The 27,343-nt window shown below is 39.7% G+C and overlaps 1 long non-coding RNA gene across 1 annotated transcript in view; it reads left to right on the forward strand.

Moving 5' to 3' along the window:
* LOC102167654 overlaps positions 1 to 27,343 on the forward strand; it is a 238,059-nt gene that overhangs the window by 201,671 nt on the left and 9,045 nt on the right. Inside the window, exon 3 of the long non-coding RNA XR_001298958.2 lies at positions 26,555 to 26,675. This is a non-coding gene — a long non-coding RNA (uncharacterized LOC102167654). The remainder of the gene's footprint in view (positions 1 to 26,554; positions 26,676 to 27,343) is intronic.

A 27,343-nucleotide genomic window follows, 5' to 3' on the forward strand; every position in this document is an offset into this window, starting at 1 on the left:
GTAATTCACCTGTAGAATGTCCACCCACATTGCTGAGGTTTCACTACAATTCTGGGGAATTGGCTTCAATTCTGGGGTCATGCAGAGCCTGAATTTCATGGAGGACATTTTGATCATTTTAAAAAAAAAATCAAGTTTTCCATGTGTAGCCTTTTAGTTTTCTACAGAAGAGCAACACCTCCAGGGAAACAGGAGGCCCAAGCTAGGAGCAACCTCTAACAACACTTGACAACTTGGAGAAACCAGAGAGATATTCAGCCAAGGCCCACAGCCAATCCTTCAGCAAGTCCTATCAGCATTTCTCTCAAATATATCCCGAATCTAACTGCTTCGCCTCACCCCAGCACTGCTGTTCAAGTCTTCAGCCCTCACCTTCACTACAACAGCTCCTAAGTGGTATCTAGCATGCTGACCTCCCTGCCTGCCTCCTGGAGAGGGGGATGTTAGCTGAGCATGGTGCTAGAGAAGGAGGGCAGGGGCAGCTGGTCTTGGGTCACCCTTGAGCACCACATGAGGAGTTTGGATTTTTTTTCTGAGTGGGATGGGAAACCACCGTGTAGTTGTGATCTAGAGAATAACCTGATCCTACTTAAGTTGTTTCTGGGGTTTTGTTTTTAAGCACTCTAGTTGCTGCTTGAAGAGCTGATTATAGTAGGAGGTGAAGCAGGAGACTAGCCAGGAGGATTCTGTGGCAGAAGTGAATGAGGACCTTGAGGTTCTCTTGCTTTTCCTTGAAAACTTCAGGCTCCTTCCTCCCCAATGACCTTTGCTCTTCCTGTACCCTTGGTCTTGAATGCTGTTTACCCAGACCATCAAAAGTCTCATTGACTCCATTTATTCCTGCCTTCACTTACATGTCACTTCTAAGAAGCTTTTCCTGACCATGGCACCAAAGACAACTCCCATCTCTACCAGTAATTCTCTATCCTCTCACTTCTTCCTCCTATTATTTATTATTTCTTGATATTTTACTTAGTATACATCTTTGGTTTTGTTTAATCTATCTCTGCTACAAGAGTTTACATTCTATGGGGGCAGGGACCGTGTCTCCCTTCTTTGCCTGGCACAAATGAACATGACAGGGACTCAGTAAATTTTTGCTTCATGCATGGATGGATGGATGAATGGATAGATTAATACATTTATCTGTTTGTAGCATTAAACAAATTAAATGAGACCAAGTTCTAGCTAGAATCTTATAAACTAAGAAACTTAGAAAACACTTGTATTTCCAGAAAACAGAAATAATATGTAAAAAGCACCAAAGATTGCTGGTATGTAATACTTACTCATTTTTATTGAGGGTTCACTATATTCTATGCAGTGCTATTTTTTCTTAGTTTGATTTAAACCTTCAGCAGCCTTAAGAAGTAGATTTTATTACCCTGATTTTTAGACAAGGAAACTGAAACTTGGATACCTGCCCATTATGGACTCAGGAACACTTGTAAGTTCATTGCCTTCCAATTCTGAGAAGCCCTTGAAAGAGAAACTTTAGCCTTGAAAAAGAAAAGTTGGTGATAGGCTTGTTTAAAAGCTGAGAAGTTGTTATAGTTTTAAAGCCTAAATTGGAGCTGGTGTCAGCTGATCCGACAACCTTCCCATTTTTTTATCCCAGATAATCCGGTAATCTCCCTGTGATGAGCAGAGCATGTACACTCCATTAATACTGGGTGCAATTAGATGCCGCTGCCTGCAGCCTCAGGTGCCCAGCAGGAAGCTATAATTGACAATACAGATCTGAGTAAGGCAGCACGGTCACAGGCTGGTCACCTTTCTCATCCACCTTCCTCATGGAGCTTACTGCACTGATTTACTCTCACTTCTTTGACCAGTGACTAATGCCCTGGACTGGACATGCGTAGCTCTAATTCTGTTCCTAATCCAGAGGATTCCTGAGCTGAGTTATGAATACTCCACTGAATCTCACCTGAAAAATTAAATAGAATGCCCTCTCTATTCTTCACTTCCGCAATGGGCTGATACCCCCCAAATATGTGAAGTTCCTCATAGGATGGACATGCATAGAATCAAAATTAATATTGTGAGCATCAAATTTGGAATTTAAAAATGCACTGGAAGGAGTTCCTGTTGTGGCTCAGTGGGACTAGTATCCCTGAGGACATGGGTTCGATCCCTGGCCCTGTTCCGTGGGTTAAGCATCTGGCCTTGTGGTGAGCTGTGGTGTAGGTCACAGATGCAGCTTGGATCCCGTGTTCCTGTGACTGTGGTGTAGGCCAGCAGCTGCAATTTGGATTTGACCCCTTAGCCTGGGAACTTCCATGTGCCATGGCTGTGGCCCTAAAAAAAAAACAAAAAAAAAGCACTGAGAGAAGCAGCTATTTGCAGATTTACTGCATCCTTAACAATACAGTCTTATAAGCAACTTTATTTTCATTAAATTTTTTTTCTTGTTTCTAATGACAGGCAAGAAAGGTCCTCTTTCTGAAAACATTGACTTTGTACAGTTTAGTTATAATTTTAGGTTCTCCACAATTAGAATTTGGTGTTTATATTTCTCTCTTTGAATATTTATGAGGTTTATATTTCTATCTAGTATCCTAATAACTTGAGCATGTCTCCCCCACCCCACCTTGTATGAATTAGGAACTAGCTAATTCACCTCTTCCCATCTTTAGAGATTATTATTTAAAAATTTTATCATGAAGGAATTACCTTTTATAAAGATTTGGCGCCTTTTTTTTTCTTTTTGCTGCTCTTTCATTAGGAAAACAGAAATGGATTCTTTTCAGAGGCACACATTGATTTGAGGGAAGGCAGTCTGAGAAGCAATTTGTTCAAGAGCAGAGATTGTGGTCTGTACAGAAAAATGTACCAAGATCTCTTTCCAGGGTAAATTAGGAGGATATGTGGGTCTAATCCTGCACATCTAATGGGTACAAAGATTCCTTTTACTTCAGGGCCTGAGGCTGTTTACAAATAAACACAGACCCAGGTGATATTCTGCCCAAGATAGCACTACGAAGGGAACTACAGTCTTTTGCTTAATGACCTATTTGAAACAATACACCACCACACATACACTTGATTCAGGACAGAATGCAATGCCAAGTTGGGTGGGCCAGTACTGAGTACAATGATGAAAGCCCTTCACAATGGTTTCTAAGGAATGGGAACCAGAAACACTAAAATCAAGTCATACCTTCACAGAATGTAAGAGAAGGGGCTTCTAGCAATGAGCCCCCATGGAAAAAGGCTGCCCTGGCTCCATGGCCTTAAGCACAGCCCTGGGAACCATTAGAGAAGGGCTCTGGCAGATCTCAACTGACACATGAGTGAATGGCAGGAGGCAAAGGAAGGAAGCTGGGGGCCACCCCAAGTTAGACTTCAGAGATGCAAGGCCGTTACACACACACACACACACACACACACACACACACACACACGTGTATGTGCACACACATACTCGCTCACCAGTAACTATCTTTAGGAAGGCACAGTTCACATTTTAATGATAAGCAAATATTTTTAACAGTAAACCATCCCCTCTTCTCTTAGAGATGGGAAAAATGAGAGTTCTTTACAAGGAACAAAGAAGAGTACAGACCTGAACTTCCAGATCTGTGAATGATCTGTTGATGGACATGTTCGGCTTTTGGTTTCACTGTATTTGCTGGGCTGCAAGGAGCTCTGAGCATGTTACTCAGCATACCGATGCAGGGAAGGTATATCACTAAAAGACCAAAGTGGGAGGATGAAATACAATTCTAAGCTAGTCAATTTTCTTCCTTAAAAATCACTCAACTTTTAGGAGTTCTCTGGTGGCCTAGTAGATTAAAGATCTGGCATTATCACTGCTGTGGTGGCGGTTCAGTCCCTGGCCTGGGAACTTCTACTTGCCACTGTCACAATCCCCCTCCCCCCAAAAAAATCATCCCCTCTCTCCTACACCCAGCATCAGTAATTCTGAGTCCTCTCCTACAACTTTCAGTCAGGGACAATCATCCCCAGCTCCATCCCCTTGCCCTTCACCATGTGGGTGGTTTCCTATCCAGCATTGCTCTTCCCCTAGATGATCTTTCCTATCATCCACAGGAGCTAAAATATCATCTCCTAAGAGAGACCTCACTGACTGTACTGTTTAAAGATTACCTCTCCTTTTATTCTGTTCACAAGATCTTGTTTATTTCCCTCATTGCCACTTTTCTAATCTGCAGTTCTTTTTTTTTTTTTTTTGATGTTTTATGCCCCTCTCCCTTTTTGAACATCAATTTTTTATGAGGGACCATTTCTATTTTATCACAATCCTCCAGTCTCAGCTCAGTGACTGGCATGTAGAAAAAATTCAATAAATATTTGTTGAAGGAATGAAAGTCTTAGATGAAGTCTTACCTTTCCCATTTCAGTCCATAGTGAATAGACTAGTCCATAGTCCATTTCACTATTCTGGGAAATAAAGCTCTTGAACTTCGTTCTGCATCCACATCATGTTACACTTCAATATAGGGTCTTGATGGCACAACAGTCGTGTCATTTGACTCCATTTATATGCTATAGGGATTAAGGATCTGATTTCATACTCTTCTTTTTTCCCAACCCCCCCAGCATAGATCTAAATTCACTTGTCTTGAAGCTGTGTAAGAGAAATGTTACTTCTGGGGAGAACAGTCTTTTCCCCCAGAACAGTCCTTCCCCCATAAGCCCTCTAGAGAGCTGCAGACCTAATGTGCAGATACTGCTCTAAGAACATGATGTGAAACCCCAGGCTCTAGTTTCAGAGTGTCGGGAGAGCAAATTGTCACCTTGAGGAGAGCAGATTTGCTTGTGGTAATCTTGAGCTTCATGTAAACCTTGCTCATTTGAGGCTTACTATGAAAAGTCTAAACAGCTCTAAATTAAGAGCTGATTATAAATTATTGAAGATTTCCTCCTGTTGCTTTCAGATTATTTATTTAAAGGGTCTGGTAAATACCAGATCTTTATTACAATGACAAATGTCCTGCCGAAAGAAGGGGGGGAAAAAACTCAGAATTATTCTGCATGGAAATGCAGGTAGCTCTGCCCAGCAAAGCAGATGTCCGCCTAGGTAGCCTGTTACTTTTAAACCTTGGGAAGAGCTCTTTTTTAAGATTAGGGTTTGCTTTCAAAATTGCTTTGACTAAGAAGCCAGTGCTTTTCGTCTTGCTAACACTTGCTCTGTGTTGTCAATCTTTGGCAGTCAGCAAAATGACCCCCAAATGCCAGAATCCAAATGAATAATTCAGGCATTGAACTCTAGAATATATGTTTGGTCTTTAAGATAAGGACTCCCACCACCTGTTAGATAGTTTGAATGGGATGAAGCAGGAAGAAATACCAGTGTACAAAATGAAAAAAAAAAATCCGTTTAGTTAAGCATCAACTCTAAATTTTCAATTCAGCCAAAATGGGAAATCACAGACCTGGCTCAATTTTAACTAGAGGGAAAAAGATTGCAAATGGAAAGGGAGGAAGCATTCATTTTTCATCAGAGCCTTAATCATGCAAGATATCCCTAAATCTCAATTCTATCACACTAATACTTTCAAGACTTTATTTGTAGTATGCTCTCTGGAAGCATCACATGCATACATGTGTACACATACCACCACTGCCACATGTCTCAGAGATCAAATTAATATCTCAGTCTACAAGTAACTGATTAATTCCTAAACTGCTTTTGCTCTGGAGATTCCCTCAAGGAATCTAAGTTGGGCTTAACTTTGAAAACATGAACAAGATCTCATAGCCATATGAAATAAAGCTTTGTACTAAGTGGATATATAATAAAAATGAAGTAATGAAGAAAATAACAATTGTACTTTTTTTTTTTTTGCTTTTTAGGGCCACATCCAAAGCATATGGGAGGTTCCCAGGCTAGGGATCAAATTGGAGCTACAGCTGCCGGCCTCACCACAGCCACAGCAACGTGGGGTCCGAGCCACATCTGCAGCCTACACCACAGCTCATGGCAATGCCGGGTCCCCAACCCACTGAGCAAGGCCAGGGATCGAACTCACATCCACATGGGTACTAGTCGGATTTGTTTACCCTGAGCCACAGTGGGAACTCCACAATTGTACTAATTTTTGAGCACTGCTATGGACTGAATTATATTCCCTTGAAATCCATATGTTGAAACCCTAACTGCCAGTGTGACCACATTTGGAGACAGGGCCTATCAGGAGGCTCTTAAGGTTAAATAAGGCCATGGGGTGGGGTCTTAATCCAGTAAATCTGGTATCCTTATAAGAACTAGTATTCCGATAAGCAGAGAGATCAAAGAACTCACTTCTCTCCACAGGTGCACAGAGGAAAGGCCATTGAGAACTCAGCAAGAAGGCAGGCATCTGCAAGCCAAGGAGAGAGGCTTCACCAGAAACTAATCCTGACCTTGATTTTGGACTTCTAACCTTCCAGGACTGTGAGAAAACAAATTTGTTAAATCTCCCAGTCAGTGGTATTCTGTTATGGCAAGCCCAAGCAGACTAAGACAAGCACAGTCACTATTGCCTAGTGATTACCAAGTATTTCATATGCATCTCTTTTAATCTTCATAATAAACCCTGTAAGTTAGTACTACTCTTAACCCTATTTTAAACATGAGGAAACTGAGGCATAGAAGGGTTATGTAACTTGCCCAAAGCCATACATGGTGTCAGACCTCTCTGATTCCAGATAGTATTAGAATAAGTAAATGAACATAAACATCTTTAAGCATGTCAAGGCTTGGGAGTTCCCATTGTGGCTCAACGGTAATAAACCCAACTAGTATCCATGAGGACTCACATTCTATCCCTGTCCTTGCTCAGTGGGTTGGGGATCTGGCATTGCCGTGAGCTGCGGTGTAGGTCCCAGATGCGGCTTGGATCTGACATTGCTGTGGCTGTGGTGTAGGCTGGTAACTGTAGTTCTGATTCAACACCTAGTCTGGGAACTTCCATATTCCCCCGGTATAACCCTAAAAAGACCAAAAAAAAAGAGATATGTCAAGGCTTAAAATTTATTATGGGTCATATGTGTCATTTATTCCTTCCATTGATAGTACTGGACTTTTGTCAGTTGTGCTAAATGGAATTTAACTTGAGTTAATAATCCCAATCTAAATTAAGCAACATAATGGCTCATAATGTTCACATTTAATCAATACCCACTGGGGAACAGTAACATTATCATTTTTCTCACACTGTTTTGTCTTTAGGAAAGGTGTAATCTGTTACTGAGTATAAAGTAGTAAGTGGATTTACATCTTTTTATTAAGCAATATTGTCAAGTACTACAGTTATAGTTGCAAATCTTGACTCATCTGTTGAGAAATGTGCTGTTGATTCTAAGAAGCCTGTTCCTTGGTGCACATAACTTAATGGGAGGAACAAGACAATCAAGAAAAGTGTCCTGAAATATCTGTTTTTATTTGGCATACTATTTATTTTCCAAGAATGCTAATGACATATATAGTTTTTACATGAGAGAACCCATGTAAAATAGGAACTTTGAGAATGTAATCCCTTGATAGGACATCAGAATGGTGATAAACCCAGACTTGGAGTTACACAAATATTGGCTTCATTGATTGCATTACTACTTGCTGTTAGTGTAGCCCAGACACGTCCAGTTTCATCATGTATAAAATGCAAATAATGCATCAACCTCCAAAAGTGATTATGAGGAAGTTCCCATTGTGGCCCAGAGGAAGCAAATCCAACTAATATCCATGAGGATGCAGGTTCAGTCTCTGGCCTAGCTCAGTGGGTCAGGGATCCAGCATTGCCGTGAGCTGTTATGTAGGCAGCAGGTGTGGCTTGGATCCCAAGTTGCTCTGGCTGCAGCTGTGGTGTAGGCCAGCACAGCTCCAATTAGACCCCTAGCCTGGGAACCTACATATGCCGTGGATTCGGCCCTAAAAGAGCAAAAAGAAAAAAAAGTGATTATGAGAATTGAATGGATTGATGTTTATAAAGAGCTCAGCATTTTGCCTGGCAAGTACTACATGTTTAATCAATGTTAGCCATAGTTACTGACATCTGAATCAGGTTTGTTTTTCTCCCACAATTTATTTATGCAGCCATTCAGCATATCCTGGCAAAGCACTTCTTTTTGGCTCATAGGTATGATCAAAATAGACCCTGTAGGCACATTCAAGGTACCTTCAAAGTCCTCAGGAGATGTAATATGAGGGTTTGGAAAAACAGAACTAGAAGTAGAAAAAATCATTTTTCACAATGAATAACAGTTATTTTCCAGCTCCCAAGAGACTTGCCAACAATAAACAGCAAGAAGTAGGAGATGATTACACTCTGCATAAGATACAGCTATTGATAAAAGAGTTTTAAAAGATGCACAACAAACACTTTTGGGTCCACCAGCACAATAGACAGATGCAAGCCATCTGCAGTTGATGGGGATGCCTTAACAAATACTGCAGAAAGTCATTAAAATGAGCTTGAACCCCAGTTACATAGACCTAGGCATTAAATTAGCACCAGCTAAAGACCAGGGTAGCCCCAGGCCTAACAGATACTGATCAAGTAGCAAACACATGTAAACTGTGACCCTTAGCATGGCTGCTGTTGTCCTTCTGAGTCCAGGTTGTCCTGACAGCACATCATCACCTTGGTGACCCCAGTGGGGGAGGGCAGACTGGTGAAAGCCTCTAAAGGTCAGAAAAGCCTACCTATGATTTAGACTATGTGGCAATGACAGCTAACTATTCCCCACAGTCTGTGTTTCCCCTCTGTGGTCCTGAGTTGTGGCAATGTAGTTGTGTAGCCAGGAGGATAATTTTCCCAACCCCCACCCACCCTCTGCCATCTTGGAAAAGCCATGCGCCTGAGTTATGGCTAAAAGGGTTGAGTAGAAGTGATGTGTTCCACTTCCAGAGCCCACTTGCCGCATGATGCTATTCTCCTCCAGCCACCAGGCAAGAAAAACCCTTCTATGATGACCTTGGAAACTAAATACTGAAAACTGCAGAAACTCCAAATCCTTTGGTCCCTGAATGATGAGGAACTCCCCTCTTCCCAACTCCTTGTTTGCCTTAAACAACTCAGGACATTTTATGGGCAAGAGACAAACTTCTATTGTGTGCAAGCACTTACACATTTTAGAATCTGCTTGTTACAACAGCTAGCATTATCCTAACTAGCACAAGTTATAAATATTTAGCATGTGACTATTGCTAGAGAGAGAGAGAGCACACAGGAATTTCACCATTTTTTCTGTTCTGTTTTCCTTTTCTGTTCTGATCTTTGCTTTCAATTCCTAAAAGCCATAACTAGCATCAGATAATTGCCTCTCTATTGAAATGTAGTGAGAATGAATAAATAAAATGGTACTTGACCTACTTCTCTGGGCTCCTTGGGGTAAAAAGTATAGCAACTTAAGTACAGGATAAACACAACCAGGTTTTAAGGTACCTATTAAGTACAAATTCAGGAGAAGTCAAGTTATATAAAACTTAAAATTAGCTAGAATCCAAGCATCCCAACCAGTATGTATGTATACAAGTGAGTGTGAGCAGCATTATCTTGTATATTAAGCAGGTAAAATTAGCTTTACTTCTCTTGAGATGCCTTAATAACTAGAGTCAGCAACTAACTATGCAATAACAATCTCTCTCATAGAAATGTGAACTTCTAGGGTTGGTGTTTGCTAGACCTGTGTAAATCTCCGTAATCTTTCTGTCAAAGGTGATGGCAACCTAACAATTTTTCTATGGGTGTTACTTGGAAATGGAGGTACCACTAATGGTGTCTCTAACCTTTTGTGTTGATTTTAAAGACTCAAAGTATATTTTGAACATATTTGTATTAATTTGATTTTCTGGTAATATCTGTTAAAGGTAAACTGACATTATGTTTGATCCAGGTTTCATTAAAGCAGACAAACACATGGTAGCTTAAAGTTAGGCTGAAGTTAGCCAAAATTGGAAGATGAATTGTTTGTCACGTGATTATCAGAATCTAGGAAAATACATAATCCTAGAACTTTGGCGAAGTTTAGCACCAAGTCATTAAAGATGGATCCCTTCATGCCTCCAGTTTCTTTACGCTACTATGATTCATTCATTCACAAAAGACTTTCTGTGCCCCTAAGCTTGAAGCTGGGGGTCAAAGATGCCTAAGATACAATCTATGTCCTCACAGAGCCACAGCCTAATAGAGAAGAGTCATATAAATGTGACCGTAAGATGCAACAATACATCTAATACAGCTGAGTACATGTCTGAATGCATCCCAAACTCCATTGTTGCATCATAGAATATTATGGGATAGTAGCTAAGGGGAAATGTTCTACGTTTTGCCATCTATGCTGCAAATTTAATCTGAGGCTGTAAGGTTGTTGAGTTCATCTCAACTCCCCATTGTCTATTTCAACTTTGCCAGCCAGCATAATACTATGGTCCTTTCTTATAATCTTGACATTTTAGATGCTCACAAGAAGAGGCTGCCATCTTGAATTGGCAGGAATTCATGTCATTCTCATAAGTGAAAACTCTTATTTTCATGATTGCTGGCCTTTGATTCACCACTCCACTGCAGTGTTAAAAGCCTAATGTCCCTTCCTATTTTTCTTTTACATATTCATGCTTGGGCTACAAATGTTAGTGGGTAAAAATAGAGGTACTGAAGTAAGTGGTAGCCATCTGGCTTGGCCAACTTCTGAAAAAAAAAATTCCTGTAGAAGATAGGGCCTTCTTTGGATGACACCTGTGCCCCAGGGAAATTGGCATATTATTATAAGCAGGGGGAAAATGTCATTCTACCACATGGGAGTAATTGTTAGCAGGCACGAGATCATGTAATACACAAGCAATTGTGGATTTTAAGGGCAAGATTCCAAACCATGATATAAGTCCAGTTGTCTATCCAAGGTCAGTGGGGTAATGTCCTTGCTTATTCCAGCTCAGAGCTAAATTAACTTCATAAACTCTGAGTACAGGTTCTGTCTTTTGTCTGTAGGAGTCAGAATTTAATATTCCGAAGGGGAACAAATGATTTAATGTTTACTGGACTGTTTGTCCCTCTTTTCAGCAGATTACAAACACATCTTCCTTTCCAGCACACCCCTCTGAAAAGAGACCCAGAGAGGTGAGCGTCTCTGCTGACAGTTTTTTTTTTTTTTTTGCTTTGTTTAGAGAAATCTGTCAGCCATGGTGTTATGAGAATACTTGGCCTGCCTGGAGCTATGCTTCATCCAGGACTACTGTAGGATAAGGTTTAAGTCACCAGATTCCATGAGGCCAGTAAGTGCTACACACTGTTTTTCTCTGAGGATCTCTCTACTAGCCACCAAAGGGCTGCCAATTTTGTGAGAAAATCCATTCAAATGAGTTTGGCCTTATGGAGCGGGGATGGGGGAAGAGGGAGAATCTACCATGTATCAAGACAGTAAATTGATTGACTGCATTTTTACTTTTCAATCAGTTATTTTGAAGAAGAGGGTCAGACAGTCTGTCCCTAGTTGAATGCTACTGTCATCAGAGTGAAGGAAGCCAGTTTCAGTGGCTGCAGTGTGCCTCATTCGGCAGCTGGTTGCTTAGGAGCAAAATGATTATCGTCTGGGAGCAGCAGTGTTCAACTGTGAATTTTGTAGGCTATCTCCAAAATACCCCTTGCCCTGTGAAGATGCTGACAGAGATAACAGTGGAGCTCCAATATGGTAAAGGTTAGTAATGCAACCTGGGAATGGTGAACTTATTTGGGGACCCTTCCATTTTGGCTTCATATCTTTAAGGCTCTGTCTAAATGATCTAAAACTTAGGATCAATAATTGTCAATCCATTATAAAATTAGATCGTGATGATGTTTGCACAAATCTGTAACCCTGCTTTTAAAACATATACCCTTACAGGGAGTTCCCATCGTGGCTCAGTGGTTAACAAATCCAGCTAGGAACCATGAGGTTGCGGGTTTGGTCCCTGGCCTTGCTCAGTGGGTTAAGGATCTGGCGTTGCCATGAGCTGTGGTGTAGGTCACAGACGCAGCTCAGATCCCATGTTGCTGTGGCTGTGATGTAGGCTGGCAGCTACAGCTCCAATTAGACCCCTAGACTGGGAACCTCCATATGCTGCGGGAGCAGCCCTAGAAAAGGCAAAAAAAAAAGACAAAAAATATAAATAAATAAAACGTATACACTTACAATGGGAGAATTTTACAGTACGTAAAATATGCCCAGTAAACATTAATGATTATGTTTACAATAAACAGTATTGTTAAATAAACAGTAAATAACCAATTTGATATTATCAGATATCTTACCAACTACTTTGAATTAACTTCATGCCTAGCTCAATCAGTCATGAAGAAATATGCCATTAATATGACCCCTAAGTTCCCGTCATGGCTCAGAGGGTTAATAACTCAACTAGTGTCTATGAGGATTGGGGTTTGATCCTTGGCCTTGCTCAGTGGGTTAAGGATCCGGCATTGCCACAAGCTGCATTGTCAGTCGCAGATGAGGCTCAGATCCAGCATTGCTGTGTCTGTGGGTGTAGGCCATCAGCTGCAGTTCCGATTCAACCCCTAGCCTGGGAACTTCCATATGCTGCAGATGCGGCCGTTAAAGAAAAAAAAAAAAAATTCAGTTGTTGAGAAAGAATGAAAATAAGAATAATTTCACAAATGATCACAGAAGGCCCATCCCTTTAAGTATAAATATCTGATATTCTGATAAAACTATATACATAAATTTCTGTCATGGGAAGATAGTACTTAATTTTTTAAATTGAACTTTCCGTAGGGCTGGATGCCTTACATAAAGGGGGAAGAAGTCATCCATTTCAGCATAACTGTTAAATTTTTGGCTAAAAAAGAAATATCCTTCTTTCTTTAATGTAACTTCTGTTTTTACTGGTTTGAAATAATAATCATAAAATTTTAAACAGCAGGAAACTTTGCAAAAGCCAATTATCATTCATTCAAGCTCTATAATCCTTGCCAATTTATCTAAAACTAGTTCAGACCCAAAAGTAACTTCCCATTAAAAAACTACTGCTTTTCTTGTAGTCTAAGAAATCGATCAACTCTTAAATACTGTTTAATCCAAAGTGTAAGGAAACCACTATATCTCTAGGGGATTCGTGGGAGGCAAATAGTGAACATCTAGAACCCTTCATTTGCATCTAATTACCCTTTTATTATAAAAAAAAAAGTTTAGAAAAATGCTTTCAGACTTGAAATTACAAAATCATTTATTTCTACTGTTTGTTATTCACTCAATGAATTAATTTTACACAAAATGGTCTCATATTCATGCTAAGGGGGGGAGAGGCATAACCACTAATTTCCAGCTCTTGTTGATCCCCACAATAATTTTTTTCCCCGCTTTTTATGGCCACACCTGCAGCATATGGAAGTGGGTAGGGGTCGAATATGGCTAGGGGTCGAATCAGAGCTGCAGCTGCCAGCCTGTGCCATAGCCACAGCAATGCCAGATCCTTAACCCACCAAATGGGCCAGGGATCTAACCTGCATTTTCATGGATACTAGTGGGATTTGTTACCTTTGAGCCACAACAGGAACTCCTCACAATAACCTTTGAAGCCAGGTAATATTATTATATCCTTTCAATAAATGGAGAAACTGATGCGTAACAAAGTTAAATACCTTGGCCAAGTTTATTAAGCTAATAAGCAGCAGAGACAGAATCCAAACCCAGGATTGAGTCTAGAGTCAGAGTCAGATTTCTCCAGTAGAGCAAGAAAAACTGAAAACCAAGGAGTTTCACGTGAGCCTCTGTTTAGGTTAATAATGTTTTTGACCTGTCACTTACTATGGAAAATTCTAAATTGACCGCAGCTTCCAACTGTTTCAGATGGGCTATTTTAATAAGAACATTGTGCTCACAGACTGTCAGTTCTCTGAGTGATAAACCTAAATGCAAATAGTGTCTCACGCTGTTTGGAAGAGGCAGAGACCAAGCTGAACAGTACATTTTGGCTGGGAACTCCCTAAACAGTTTCTAGGAGCTCTTTCTTCATGCTGGCAGAAGAAAACAAATCTAGTTGGTTATTATAAGATGTTTCTTTTTCTTCTTTTTTACCCCCAAAGAAAAACATGCTTTCCTGAGAAATTTGAAATTATAACGTGCTCTTTTAGATATTGCCGCATAATTTACACTTCTGGCAAAGATTCTCTCAGAAGCCACTTGGGATACATTTTCATTCGGCACATTGGCACTCATGTAATTTTGATAAAGGTCTTATTCACCGGAATAACCATGGCAACCCACTGTCCTTTGGTTGTCCCAACTGGACTATTTGTTGAGTGACTTGAATTGCTGAATGACTGGATAACCGTGTTACCCATGAAGCAAATTAGGTGGAGGTGATGATTATGTTTAAGGTCTTATTAAGATCTGTCAAGGTGGATGCTGGGGAGTTCTTGCGATGGCCAGGTCTTCCAAAACTTTCTGTCCATTTCTCTACATTGAAACCTGGCCAATCTTGTCAACCCAGTGATAATGGAAAAGTAAAGGAAAAAATGAAACTCTGTTAATAGGATTATATCATTTGGAGAGTAGAATGTTGTTACAGATGATTTATTTTGAAAGCTGATTTCGTTTTAGTAAAAACAAGCTCAATTCATTACACATAGGCTGTGGTGCCAAACACAATCATTTCTAGTTTGAAAGACGTGATTGCTTTTTAATGTGGAAATTTCACAAGGTTACAAAGAGGAAAAAAATTAAACTCCTTTCATGTAAGAAAGTCACTTTGGGATGTAGGCTACAATGCCCTGACAGTGTCCAGATACCCTGACCACACTGCAAGTCAGAAAGGTGGATCCATTTGATTTACACCCTTTCTCAGTTGTGTTTCTCTTATGCCTTTGAAATGCCTAAGAGTTTTTTTGACCAAAATAAATAGAGCTTAAGATAATCTAAATACTGGAAGTATGCAGGGTCAGGCAAGGATAGGCAAGATAGAGGAAACAAGTACAGGTAAAGAAACTTAGTCTACAGACCTCTTCTTGGGGGGGGGGCAGGGGTGTTTGCCTCCATTGCCAAAACGGTTGTATTTCCTTGTTCCCATTTGACCAATCAGTGGCCTGTTATTTAGCCTGTTCCAATTTAATCTGGTGCTTTGCTTTCAACAGGTTCTATACCATTTTCTTTTCTTCCCTGTACCTTTGGGGGACTTTAAATGAAATAAAGACTCATCAATTCAGTTTTTAATGTGTTCATAGGATACAGCTGAGATTGTAAAAATGACAATGGCTAGGTTTTGACTTTACCCTAATTTATCAGATATTATAAATCTTGGCTTGTATGTAATATAATGTAAAGTTATTAGAATACAGTTGGTGGAACAAGGAAAAAGTGTTGCTACTGGTAACAAATCACTACATTGAGAAAGATCAAGAAGTTAAGCCATCTGGAAAAGAACTGAATGTTTATTGTGTGGAACGCATCTCTCCCTTCTTAAACTAGGCTTTTATCCCTAGCAGGGGAGAATGGTGTCATAGAGGGGAATACAGCCATGACAATGTAGCAGCATTTTTCAGAACCTTGGATAGAAATGACATATACACCACCAAACCTTTTTGTCCTCCCAGTAATTGGTTGTTATTTTTTAGCCTGTGCATTTTGAATACATAGATCCTGTTCTTTAGAGACTGGCAGGGGGAAAGCAGATGAAGAAGCCATATGATTTCAGTCCTCCATATAAAGGTTTGGCCAACAAAATTACTATTGCCTCTTCAGGAACCAGCACAAAAAGACACAATTCTAAACATTAAAGGAACTAGGGCACTGGAAGAGAAAGGTACTGGCCTTTTGTTGCAGTGAAATTTACAAGAGGAACAACTAGGAGTCTGAAAAGCAAGCAAAGCAAGGTTACACTGCCCAGTTTTAAATTTAAGCAGATCCTAGTTAGCTGCTGGCAGTTCCACTTAATGCTCCATTTATTTAGAATTCAGGCCAATCCAGAACCCCCAGGTCAGCTAATGTGGTGAGAGTGCAAGACCTTCCATTTTCCTCTTTCAATTCTTCCTTTTCTGCTCATTATCACTTTAGTTCTGATATCAAAATATCTACATAGACTTTTTTACTTCTTATCATCAATTCCTATAAGAAGGAGACTTGGGCAGTGTAACTACTACTTAGAAGGGCTAAACACTTTAATTTATTGAATGGCTACCATGTTCCACTTAAATCTTGAGATAGATAATATTATCCCACTTTGCAGAAGGAGGAATTGAGATACAGGGATATTAAGGTGGAACAGATTCATCTATCCCAAAGCCCATGTTCATTACACTAGTTCATCCTGCCTCCCAACATCACTTGCAGCAAAAGCCTACTGATTCTTGGGGCTAAGAACTGGACCTATTCAACAATACAGAGTCTAGTTATATCTCCAATTAAAACCACAGAGTCCTTGATTATGAGACTTTGGGGAAGAGTTTGGAGATCTTCAGATAGAAGAAAAATGAAGCATATTTGTACTCAAACGTATTTTTGATATAATGACAAAGTACTACTGGGAATATAGGCTATTTGCTCAGCAAACAATTCTCTGAGACCAATAATAATAAAAATAGCATTTATATTATATGCACAGTTCTTTTGTACCTTTTCATATATATTTTCACATTTAATCCTTCCAAAATCTTTTCATTAAGCAAGACAATACTATCCTTGTTTGACAGGGAAAGAAACTATGAGCTGGAGAGCTTAAATGCTTTGTCTGTGATCACAGGGATGAGCAAGAAACAGGAGTCTAAAACAAAGCTAGACTTTCCTAACTCTTAAACCAGTTCTTAACCCTCCATGATAGATAAACTGTACCATCTCTGTGCCTCCCTCTTATTCTGCCTATCACATTGAATTTAAATTATTGGGGAGTTCCTGTTTTGTCTCAGCAGGTTGTGAACCTGACTAGAATCTATGAGGATGGACGCAGGTTTGATCCCTGGCGTCACTCAGTGGGTTAAGGATCTGGCGTTGCTGTGAGCTGTGGTGTAGGTTGCAGATATACCTCATATCTGGCATTGCAGCGACTGTGGTGTAGGCTGGCAGCTGCAGCCCTAATTTGACAGCTAGCCTGGAAACTTCCATATGCAACAGATGCAGCCCTAAAAAAAGAAAGAAAATAAATAAGTTATTGGGTCACTCATTTCCATATCCATTGATTGTGAGCTTTTTGATACGAAGGGCTGTCTCTTTTTTCTTCTTGGGGATAAAAAAGACATATTATTTAATTTTCTAAATCAGAGGGCAAAGTGTTAAGTTCCCCCACCCAGAACTGACAATTGCCAACATTTGGATTTATTCATTCTGTCCTTCCTCTCCGTATACTTGGTACCTAGCATAATACCTGTGAGTATCCAATGGATATTGGTTGAAATTAACTATGGGATCCATAATTACAGGAATAAATCAGGACATTTGTTAACTAGTGTAGAAGATGATATTTCAGGTTTATTTATTTATTTCTAAAGTTGTCATGTCCGAGGTAATTCTAAAACATTGATCCATATTTTACTCTTTTACGGTATGATGACATGGTGATCATAGGCAGACTTTGTAAAATGACATCTCTCATTAGGTTCCTTATTAAAAGGTGAACTATACATATGTCTACAACAATATTCCCACAGTGAATGAATCTTACAGGGTATTGACTAATGGCTTCTTCAGTTAAAAAAAAAAAAAAAGTTTCTTCTTGGATTTCAGTGGTTGCTAAGACTATGCAGCCTACACAGGGAAAAAAAGAAAAAAAAAACTGCATGAAACCAGACTCCAAGCTCGGAGGGCAAGCATGCACCCTGCACCAGAAATCATGCTATTCCAATCCAAATGTACTAAATCCTCCTGTAATGTGTGGTCAAGGAGTTAAGTTCTAAAGGAAAATGCAAACAGCCTAAAATGGAAACTGTATCTGTCTGTCTCCTTCAGCCTCTTAGCCTCTCTGACAGAATTCTGCAGAGGAAGGTGTCTTAATGTTTCACCCAGTAATGATAACCTCATCAAGTGCTTCGAAGGAGTTATACAGTAAGGGCCAAGTTTGGGTTTGGAAAAGAGAGGAAGCAAACTGACTCTGTGGTTTGTTATGAGATCCTGGGAGGAGCTTTGAATGTTACAAAGAGTCTTTCCTCTTCCAACCCTTCCAACCTCCTCTTCACTCCCTCCTGGGTTTCATTCTTTTTCACAGAAGTTTGGCAGCAGGCAGAATAAAAAAGGCTAACTGGAGAAAGGACTCCTCAGCTCAGGTCTCCTTGACATGACCTATGACTGCAGCCGCAACAGTGGGTTGTGAGGCTAGAAGCCGACTTTCATTGAATCTGTCTTACCCAGAGGAAAAATTGCTTTGTGTGATGACTTTATGGCAAATGCTGGCAAAAGCTTTGCCCTGCATACTGAAAGAGAGACATTTCTAACCGCAGCTCATGAACCACACTTATTTACTCTGGCACATGCCCACTATTTGTTCATAGGCTTTCTGTCTCTACTAATGCGTTCCAATTTTGGAGGCTAAATCATTGCCAGTAGTTTCCAGGACATTCCGCTAGGCTAAGCAAAATCGCCCTAAGCGGTAGTCAGAAACCACTGGAGTAGTATTGTAAATACAGACTATTTGCAGAAAATGAAAGATAGCAAGCATCTTATCATTTCTTGTCCTGCAGAATTCCATGGGTCATATCTTGGAGAAAGTGATGCAAGGCACTAATAAGAAACTAGAGCGAGGTAAAAGGGCTTTCATCCTCATTAAAACTCAGAAATTGTGCTTGAAATCACTTTGAAAGTTAGTCACAGCCTAACATAGCTAAGAGTGCATACTATGGCCCTGTTCAGGAGACATGCTAGAGATTAGATACAGCCAAACCTGTAGTAGCCTTTTGTCTGGTATGGATTTTTAAATGAACATGAGATCTGAAAACAGTGGAGCAATGCATTTCTGCATTCACTGATAGTCATCCCTCCCCATGTGAGTCTTTACCTTGGGCCTAATGATGGCTTAATGGGTCACGTTGAACCATGTTGATTTTAAGATCTGGGATAACTGGGAAATTCCCCATCTGTAACAAAAGCTTCCAGCACTATTGAGCTGCCTTATTCCTTCTCTTGCCCCAGGCAGGGACTGAGGAAAAGATACATTACATGATATTGCTTCTCTGTCCATAACTCTTTTGCCTGGTTTCTATTAGATTTGTTTCTAACCAAAGCAGAGTTTTTATTTACCCCCGTGCATTAATAATGAGTAAGAGTGTATATTATGCATTCAGCAACTTTGATATCAGTGCATAAATATGACCATGTTTGTATTTGAAAAGAGGGAGGAAACTCACACCAAAAGTAAGTGCCCAGTATCCATCAGTATTCTTTTGAGGTGGCTAAGCAGATTCTTGAAGTACTTATATGTTTTACAATACCTCTTGAGACTTATTGAAACAAGTCTCTTTCATCCTAAGGGTGAAGCAAAATTAAGTTGAAATAAGCCACAATTAAAACTCCATGTGTTGGGTTACGAGGCAGAAGTAAGGGTATACATATCTCTATCCATGTGTATTCTGTTAACGTTTTAGGCATTTTAACTTTGGGTAGTGGACAACATGAAGGGGGACTAGGTAGGAACAAGGCCACCACATCAAACTGATAGTGGGGTAGAAGGAACACTTGACACCTCCCGCCTTCTCTGCCCCTGTCTGTTTTTAATTCTGCTAAATCATTCCCGTCTGGAGATTGTATATTTTAAGTTGCCTCTCCAAGCAACACAGAGGTACAGTGTCGAGAGCCTGATTTCAGAGTCAGGCAAAGAGATGTGAAAGCTGTAGAGGCCCCAAGCCACAAGAAAGACAGAAAAGGAACAGGGAGGGGTTCTGGCTAAAATGATATTAGCCTTTAGGGTATATGCAATAACTGGGAAGATGGCACTGGAAGACATAACCTTACTGTCATGGTGAACATAAGGCTTTTGGTATGTTTGTGTTCGAAAAAAAGTTAATATCCCTTTGAAAGTTCTAAAGGTGACTTCCTGGGAAATATGAACTACCATGAAATTTTACTGGAAAAGAGATTCCAAGGCAAGAGACTTCAAAGTAAGATTTGTCCATCACAAATAGGAAGGTAATAGAAAAGGGGAGAAAACTGGTGACAAAACCTAAAATGTGTTTCGCACATGTACACATACGTAGAAACATCATGATACTATGGAGTCCATCAAGAGTGACTTTAAGGAAAAAAGTTTACCTTCTCTGTGTATCCTAACACTGCTCTCATATAAATCGTGCGGATCTGTTTGGGGGTATTTCAAATTCATATGTTCTATGTTGTGGTTTTTATATGTACATGTTTCTAAAATACATCCATAAGATGGACATGATCATAGTTTCACCTATAGACAAATTATGAGTCAAATGAAAACAAAACAAGTGCTAAGCATAGTGCTTGCAATAGTGCTCAAAAATTATCTGCTATTATTTAAAGACTTACATGGTATGGAAATTTTTTAAATATGGTGTCATAATGATAACCAACAGCTTCTTCTCTATAGGAAATAGTCTGGAACCTAATTTCAAATTCTTTCAATCTTTTTGATTTTTTCTCACATACACTTCCCCCTGATCAGGTTTATTGAGGACTCTGTGAATGCAGCATCACTACAGCTTCATGCACCACTGTAAGAATCTCTTGATAGTGTTAATATTGTGGTTTTTAATGAAAGGAAACAGCAAGAATGGCATGGGCTCACACACAGAAATAGGCATTGCATTTGAAAAAACCGAAAACCTTCTGAATGGCATTTCTTTGTGTTTTAATCATCATTTAGATGAATAATAAAACACCTGTTTCTGCTGATAAAACAGATACTGTTTAACCTCATCACTTCCCCAGAAAAGTCCCTGTTTAGTTGTGTGTCTAGTTGCAATGCCATTCTTCCTTAAAAGTGACAAATTATGGCCTTAGCATCTTTCTGTTTTTGTTATTATTTAATAGCCATAGAAGCAGTGGAGAAGTTACCTCAAATAAGAGGACAATTAGTAAATGAAGACCAGAGATATGGGGGGGAGGGGTGGTGTATGTGTGTGTGTGTGTGTGTGTGAGAGAGAGAGAGAGAGAGAGAGCTGGAAATCCCATGCCCTTTTTGCATTTATACATGTGAAAGACATGCGTTTACATACAGAAACCACATAATTATTAGGAACCAACAACGGTGCTCTTGATTCTCACTGAAAAATTACTTTAAGTCACATGGGAAATTTTTCTAAGAGCTTAAAATCAGAGCCCTGCCCAGTCAACAACACTGTGAATGTGTCCTGGCTAGGCTACAAAGGTATTCAGAAAATCTTGAATTAGGACAGCAAAAATGAAACATAAGCAGTGTCAAATCAATACTGTGGAAGATGGTGTGAGAAAAAGAACACATGTATATGTATGTATGACTGGGTTACTATGCTGTACCACAGAAATTGACACAACACTATAAATCAACTATACTCTAATAAGGAATTTTTAATAAAAAAAATTAAAAGCACTGAGAGTACCAAAAAACCCTACTGTGGGCATTTTTAAAGTTATTTGGCTTAAGTCGTCATATAATCAGAAATAAAGTATCACTGCTGCTTTCAAAGGGACAGAGAGCAGAGTAAAGATTTGCTCAGAGACATATAAGAACTTAAAAGTCAACAGGCACGGATTGTGAGATTACATATTCTAAGTAGGAATCAGCTGCAGGCACTTCTGAATCATTTGTGTTTCTGATCTTTTAGGAATCAGCCTGTAGGCAAAGCATATGTTGAGGCTGCTGGTAGTGCCTAGATGAGGGTGCATGTACACGTGGGAGGGGTCTGAGCACCTCTCTGGATGCCAACAACACCCCCCTCCCCGCCCCCAAGAGAAAGGTATGTACAGTCCTTGGTCTACCTGTTGACAGAGCAGTTAGGTAGATGCTCCTGTTGTCTGGCTCTTTGCCAGCACATTCTCCCTCAACAGTGATGGGACCAGGCTATGCAAAATAGGAACTCTGCCTCTCCCAGGCTCAGGGCTGGGTCTTCCTTATTCACACTAGATATCTGTATTTGTGCATGATTTTAAGGTGTCAAAAAATGTGTCTATGTCCTCCAAATGTTATTCCCACCAATTTGCAGCATAGCTTCTGAAATTTCACCACTGAAAATTCATATCTTTGCGTTAATGCTGCTCATCCATAGTAAGAGGGGTAGTGAATTAAACTACTTTTACCCTTTCTACTCTCATTCTAGAGTACCAGGTAATGTTCTGTTCTCTTGGAAAGCTGCAATCAATACCCATGTAGAACATGATAGAAAAGTTGGTTAACATGAGAAGTGGAAAGGATCCAGAGTATATCAGCTCAGGTGAGGGCTATAGTGAGGGGCCCTTGGGTAACCAGATTACAGAATTACACCTCTAGGCAGGGGAAGTAGGAAAGAGGAAGGCCATTCCAAAATAAGTAACTGTTGCTAAAGAACCACTTGCCAGCATTTCCTAAGGCTAGTTTTACTGCTAGAGTGTTGACCTTCCAGCAAAATATATTGTGAAAAAATGTCACTTTGCTACCATAAACATATAACCCACCCCTACTCTGTCCCTCTGCCCCAGTTTCCCATTTGGAAAACATACAGTTACTATGGCAGCCTCCAAGTAGCTTTGGTGAACCACTTACTCATGGAACAAGAATGTTCAAGGAACCTAGTGCTCTTCAACCAAGTGATCGTGTCTCAGATTTCCCAGTTCTGACACCTAAGCCCTCATTTTGGAATATCAGTAAATCCTTGTCATAATGTTGACTGAAAAATAGCAAGTAAATCTTTTGAGAATTGCAGAGACGTTCACAGGCTACTTGGCATGACCTTGTCAAAAGAAGATAACAGTAATAATATTTCCTGGGTAATGTATCATTATTTTTAATCAGAAATATATATATTTAGTTTATAGATATGTTTATAGATATATTTATTTTATATGTATACATATATTTTTTGGTCATTATCCTTTAAGAGAACTGCAGATGTTTTTAGGATTTAATATATAATATGACCTGTTAAAATTATCCCAATGAAATTTCTTTCCTGGAAGACCAGAAGCCTGAATTATTACTGCACCTCCAACCATCTGATGCCACTACTTCCAAGTTATAGAAGTTCCTTATCCACTCAGGACTGTGGGACTCTTGGGGAAATTGCCCAGGCCATGTTTCACAAACAGGCCCTGGAACTCCTGGGAAAGGAGCTATCTTGACTCATAAGAAAGAGGGTGCTCCAGGTTTCATTATGCATTTTCTAGGGGTACAGATAAGGTAGGGTGAAGGAGGTAGAATTCATGCCTGAAGTAGGAAAATGAATAATTATCAGGAAAATTTTCCTTTAGCTGTTCAACCCAGTTGCCTGGATTAAGATTCAATTTAGGAGCCCAGTTTTCACGACATTTCAGAATCCATCAGTGTCTTATGATAAAGCTATGTCAGTAATAATTTTTTTTTTTTTTGGTCTTTTTTGGGCCACACCCATGGCATATGGAAGTTCCCAGGCTAGGGTTTAGATCGGAGCTGTAGCTGCTGGCCTACACCACAGCCACAGCAATGCCAGATCCCAGCCGTGTCTTTGACCTACACCACAGCTCATGTCAATGCCAGATCCCCAACCCACTGAGAAAGGCCAGGGTTCGAACCTACGTCCTCATGGATACCAATCAGATTTGTTTCCACTGAGCCATGGCAGGAACTCCAGTAATAATATTTTTTGAAGATACACTTTCTTTTTAAGTAGAGAAGGAAAAAAAGAAAAGTGAAAAACGGTCTTTAGACATTTTATCTCTTTCAACTTAATTTTTCAGGCAAACTACAAGCAAGAAAAAGTTATTCAGCCCCTGTTTCTCAAATAGGGTTTCATAATGTTTTACTAAGTATGTAATTTACTCTCATAACAACTGCATCAGGAAGACAAAAACCAGCAGAATTATCCACAATTTACAAATAGGTTAAGAAACAGGCAAACAATAAGGTGAAAACAATTTATTTCCCTCACTAGGTGTTCTATCCTCATGATCCTACATTTTTTATTTTATATTTTTTTTTCCTCAGCTTTTTAGGGCTGCGCCAGTGGCATACAAAAGTCCCCAGGCTAGGGGTCCAATCAAACCTCAGCTGCCAGCCTACACCATAGCCACAGTCACATGGGATCTGAGCTGGTCTGCGACCTACACCACAGCTCACAGCAATGCTGGATCCTTAACCCACCCGAGCAAGGCCAGAGATCTAAGCCGTATCCTCATGAATCCTAGTTGGGATCGTTACTGCTGAGTCACGATGGGAACTCCCAATCCCACATTTTTTAAAAGCGATTTTTTAAAACATTGAATTAATTGAGAGCTTTGGCAGTAGAAGGACACAACCTCAGATGAAAAAAAAAAGTGATCAATAAATAATCAGTGGTGGTACTGCTACTAAAATCAACCAGAAATATATAGTTGTAGAAACATTTAATCCCAGAAATGTCATTCCATTCATCAACTCAAGAAAAACCTTCCTCATGAAACAGAGATGAAGTAATTTTAACAGAGATTATAGCTAAGGAGTCCACCCAAATTCTCCTTTTAATTACTCATTCCCTAGTCCTACTCTAGAGGCATTAGGTATCTTGGTCCAGAAATACACATGTTCCATTGAAATTAAATATGTTGGGTTTTCCATTCTATGGGCTAAAATTAGTAGTCAATCAGACTCTTTCTACCAGATAATGTTACCAAGAAAAAAATCTCTCTTTAAGATTCTTGTGGATTAGATAGTCAGACAAAATTTTCCCTGTGCAAGGCTGTGCCTCTGAACAATTATGATGCTGACCCAGTAAAAGCAATGTCTATGTTTCGTCTTTGGAATCTGAGGAGGAAAACTAAAACAAGTGGTCATTACTGAAGGGGGTTTCAATAATTGCTTTAATGGGACAGAGTGATTTTGTGTGAAGGTCTTTGTGACAACTCAGGAAGGAACAATCAAAAGGAAAATTGTTTTTACAGCTTGTGACAAGGTAATACCAATAAATAGGAATGGCGCCTTGATCATTTATCCCAGAGACCCTAATACTAAGTTTGACTGTATAATTTATCGTCTAACCAAGATTCTTTAGAGAGTGAAAGAGGGTGCAGTTAACAATTATGGTGAAACAACAGGTGTGAACTAGAACATTTCAGGCAAACAGAGAAAATGATCACCCTAATAATACTCTAAAGGAGATTGATTACAGGAGAAGAACACTTACATGGGGGAGGTTTCTAATTAATGTTTAATATGAAGAAGGTTTTTTAAAGGAGTTTAATACATGCTCATTTTAACCATAAAAGTTAGTGACATCTAGTAATATTCTCTTTATACTGATGATTAAATCAGTGAGTCTTATCCTGTCACATGGTGGGTTATTTTATATATTTTAGACATATTGAAAGGGACATTGATTTTTTAAAATTTTTTTTAGTATGCTTTTTACTAAAATTGATTTTTTAAACCCTGAAAACTGGAGTTCCCGTCGTGGCACAGTGGTTAACGAATCCGACTAGGAACCATGAGGTTGCAGGTTCGATCCCTGTTCCTGCTCAGCGGGTTAACGATCCGGCATTGCCGTGAGCTGTGGTGTAGGTTGCAGATGCGACTCGGATCCTGCGTTGCTGTGGCTCTGGCGTAGGCCGGTGGCTACGGCTCCAATTAGACCCCTAGCCTGGGAATCTCCATATGACGAGGGAGCAGCCTAAGAAATAGCAAAAAGACAAAAAAAAATTAAAAATTAAAAAATAAACCCTGAAAACCAATTTTTAGAGCATAATAATGCCCTTGTCTTCTGAACATGAATGCCCATTCCATGGAGAGCAACCTACTTACCTGAAAAACAGGAGTTTTCAATCTATCTTTTAGGACATACAGTGTCTTAAAGGTAATGTTCGTTCCAGATCATCTTGAAGAATAAAAGACCATTATTGGTGTGGAGTCTTGGCACATAATAGGTATACCATAAACATTTGCTGAACAAATGAATGACGTGTCCTCAGAATAATAACTTTTTTAGGAGTTCCCATTGTGGCTCAGTAGGTTAAGGACATGACATAGTGTCCAAGAGGAATGCAGGTTCCATCCTTGGCCTCGATCATTAGGTTAAGGATCTGGCATTGTCCAAAACTGTGGCATGGGTAGCAGATGTGTCTTGGGTCCAAGGTTGCTGTGGCTGTGGTCCAAGGTTGCTGTGGCTGTGGCATAGGCTGGCAGCTTCAGCTCTGATTCAACCCCTAGCCCGTGAACTTCCATGAAGGAAGGAAGGCATATTTAAAGAAAATATTAATATATGTAGAAAATCATATATTTGTTTTTATTCGACTCTTTCTAAGCAGTTTCATAAAAGAGATGAGTATACACTAGAGTCAAAATTTATCATTTTATCTGTCCTTAGAAGTCACAACAAACAGGTTGCTATTTAGAACTTACAGGTAAGACAGTATCTCTCTATAGATCCTGCATGCTTAAGGGATGAAACAGTTTATCTCTTCTTTTGAATTATTTGTCAGTATTAAAAATGAAATAAAATCTATTTTTTTCCACTCGATTGAAGTATTCTATCCCTTCCATGATTAGGATGGTTATCTTGGAGAAGATATTTGATGTTGGTGTTGAAGAAAGTTCAGCAATGGCTTGGCTATGAAATGAGATGAAGAGTTCTGGAAGCCTGTGTAGAAAGGCTCATAGAAGAAAGCAGGTGAGACTTTACTAAAATACATAAGGAGTAATATTTTTTTTTTCAAAAAGGGTAGTTCTGTATAATGTAATTTTAGGGGGAGTCTGGGTGAAGGGTATGTGGAACCTCTCTGTACTATGTAGATACTTGTGAGTCAATAATTATTTCAAAATAAAAAGTTAAAGCAAATTTTAAAAGATAAAACAAAATGAGAAGGTTGAGATGGAGAAATAAACTGTCTTAAGACAAATTTCATTTGAATATGTGAAAGGAAACGAATGAATCTGTCAACATTCTTTTTGTTGTTGTTGTTGTTGTTGTTGTTGTTGTTATTGTTGTTGTGTTGTTGTTGTTGCTATTTCTTGGGCCGCTCCCGCGGCATATGGAGGTTCCCAGGCTAGGGGTTGAATCGGAGCTGTAGCCACCGGCCTACGCCAGAGCCACAGCAACGCAGGATCCGAGTCGCGTCTGCAACCTACACCACAGCTCACGGCAACGCCGGATCGTTAACCCACTGAGCAAGGGCAGGGACCGAACCCTCAACCTCATGGTTCCTAGTTGGATTCGTTAACCACTGCGCCACGACGGGAACTCCTGTCAACATTCTTTATTCAATATTCAGCAAATATTTTTTGTGCACTTTTCCCTGTAGCAAACATTTTTCTTAATGTTGAGGATACTGTGGTGAG

Source organism: Sus scrofa, chromosome 9, assembly GCF_000003025.6.
Source record: "Sus scrofa isolate TJ Tabasco breed Duroc chromosome 9, Sscrofa11.1, whole genome shotgun sequence".
In the NCBI taxonomy this organism is placed as follows: domain Eukaryota; kingdom Metazoa; phylum Chordata; class Mammalia; order Artiodactyla; family Suidae; genus Sus; species Sus scrofa.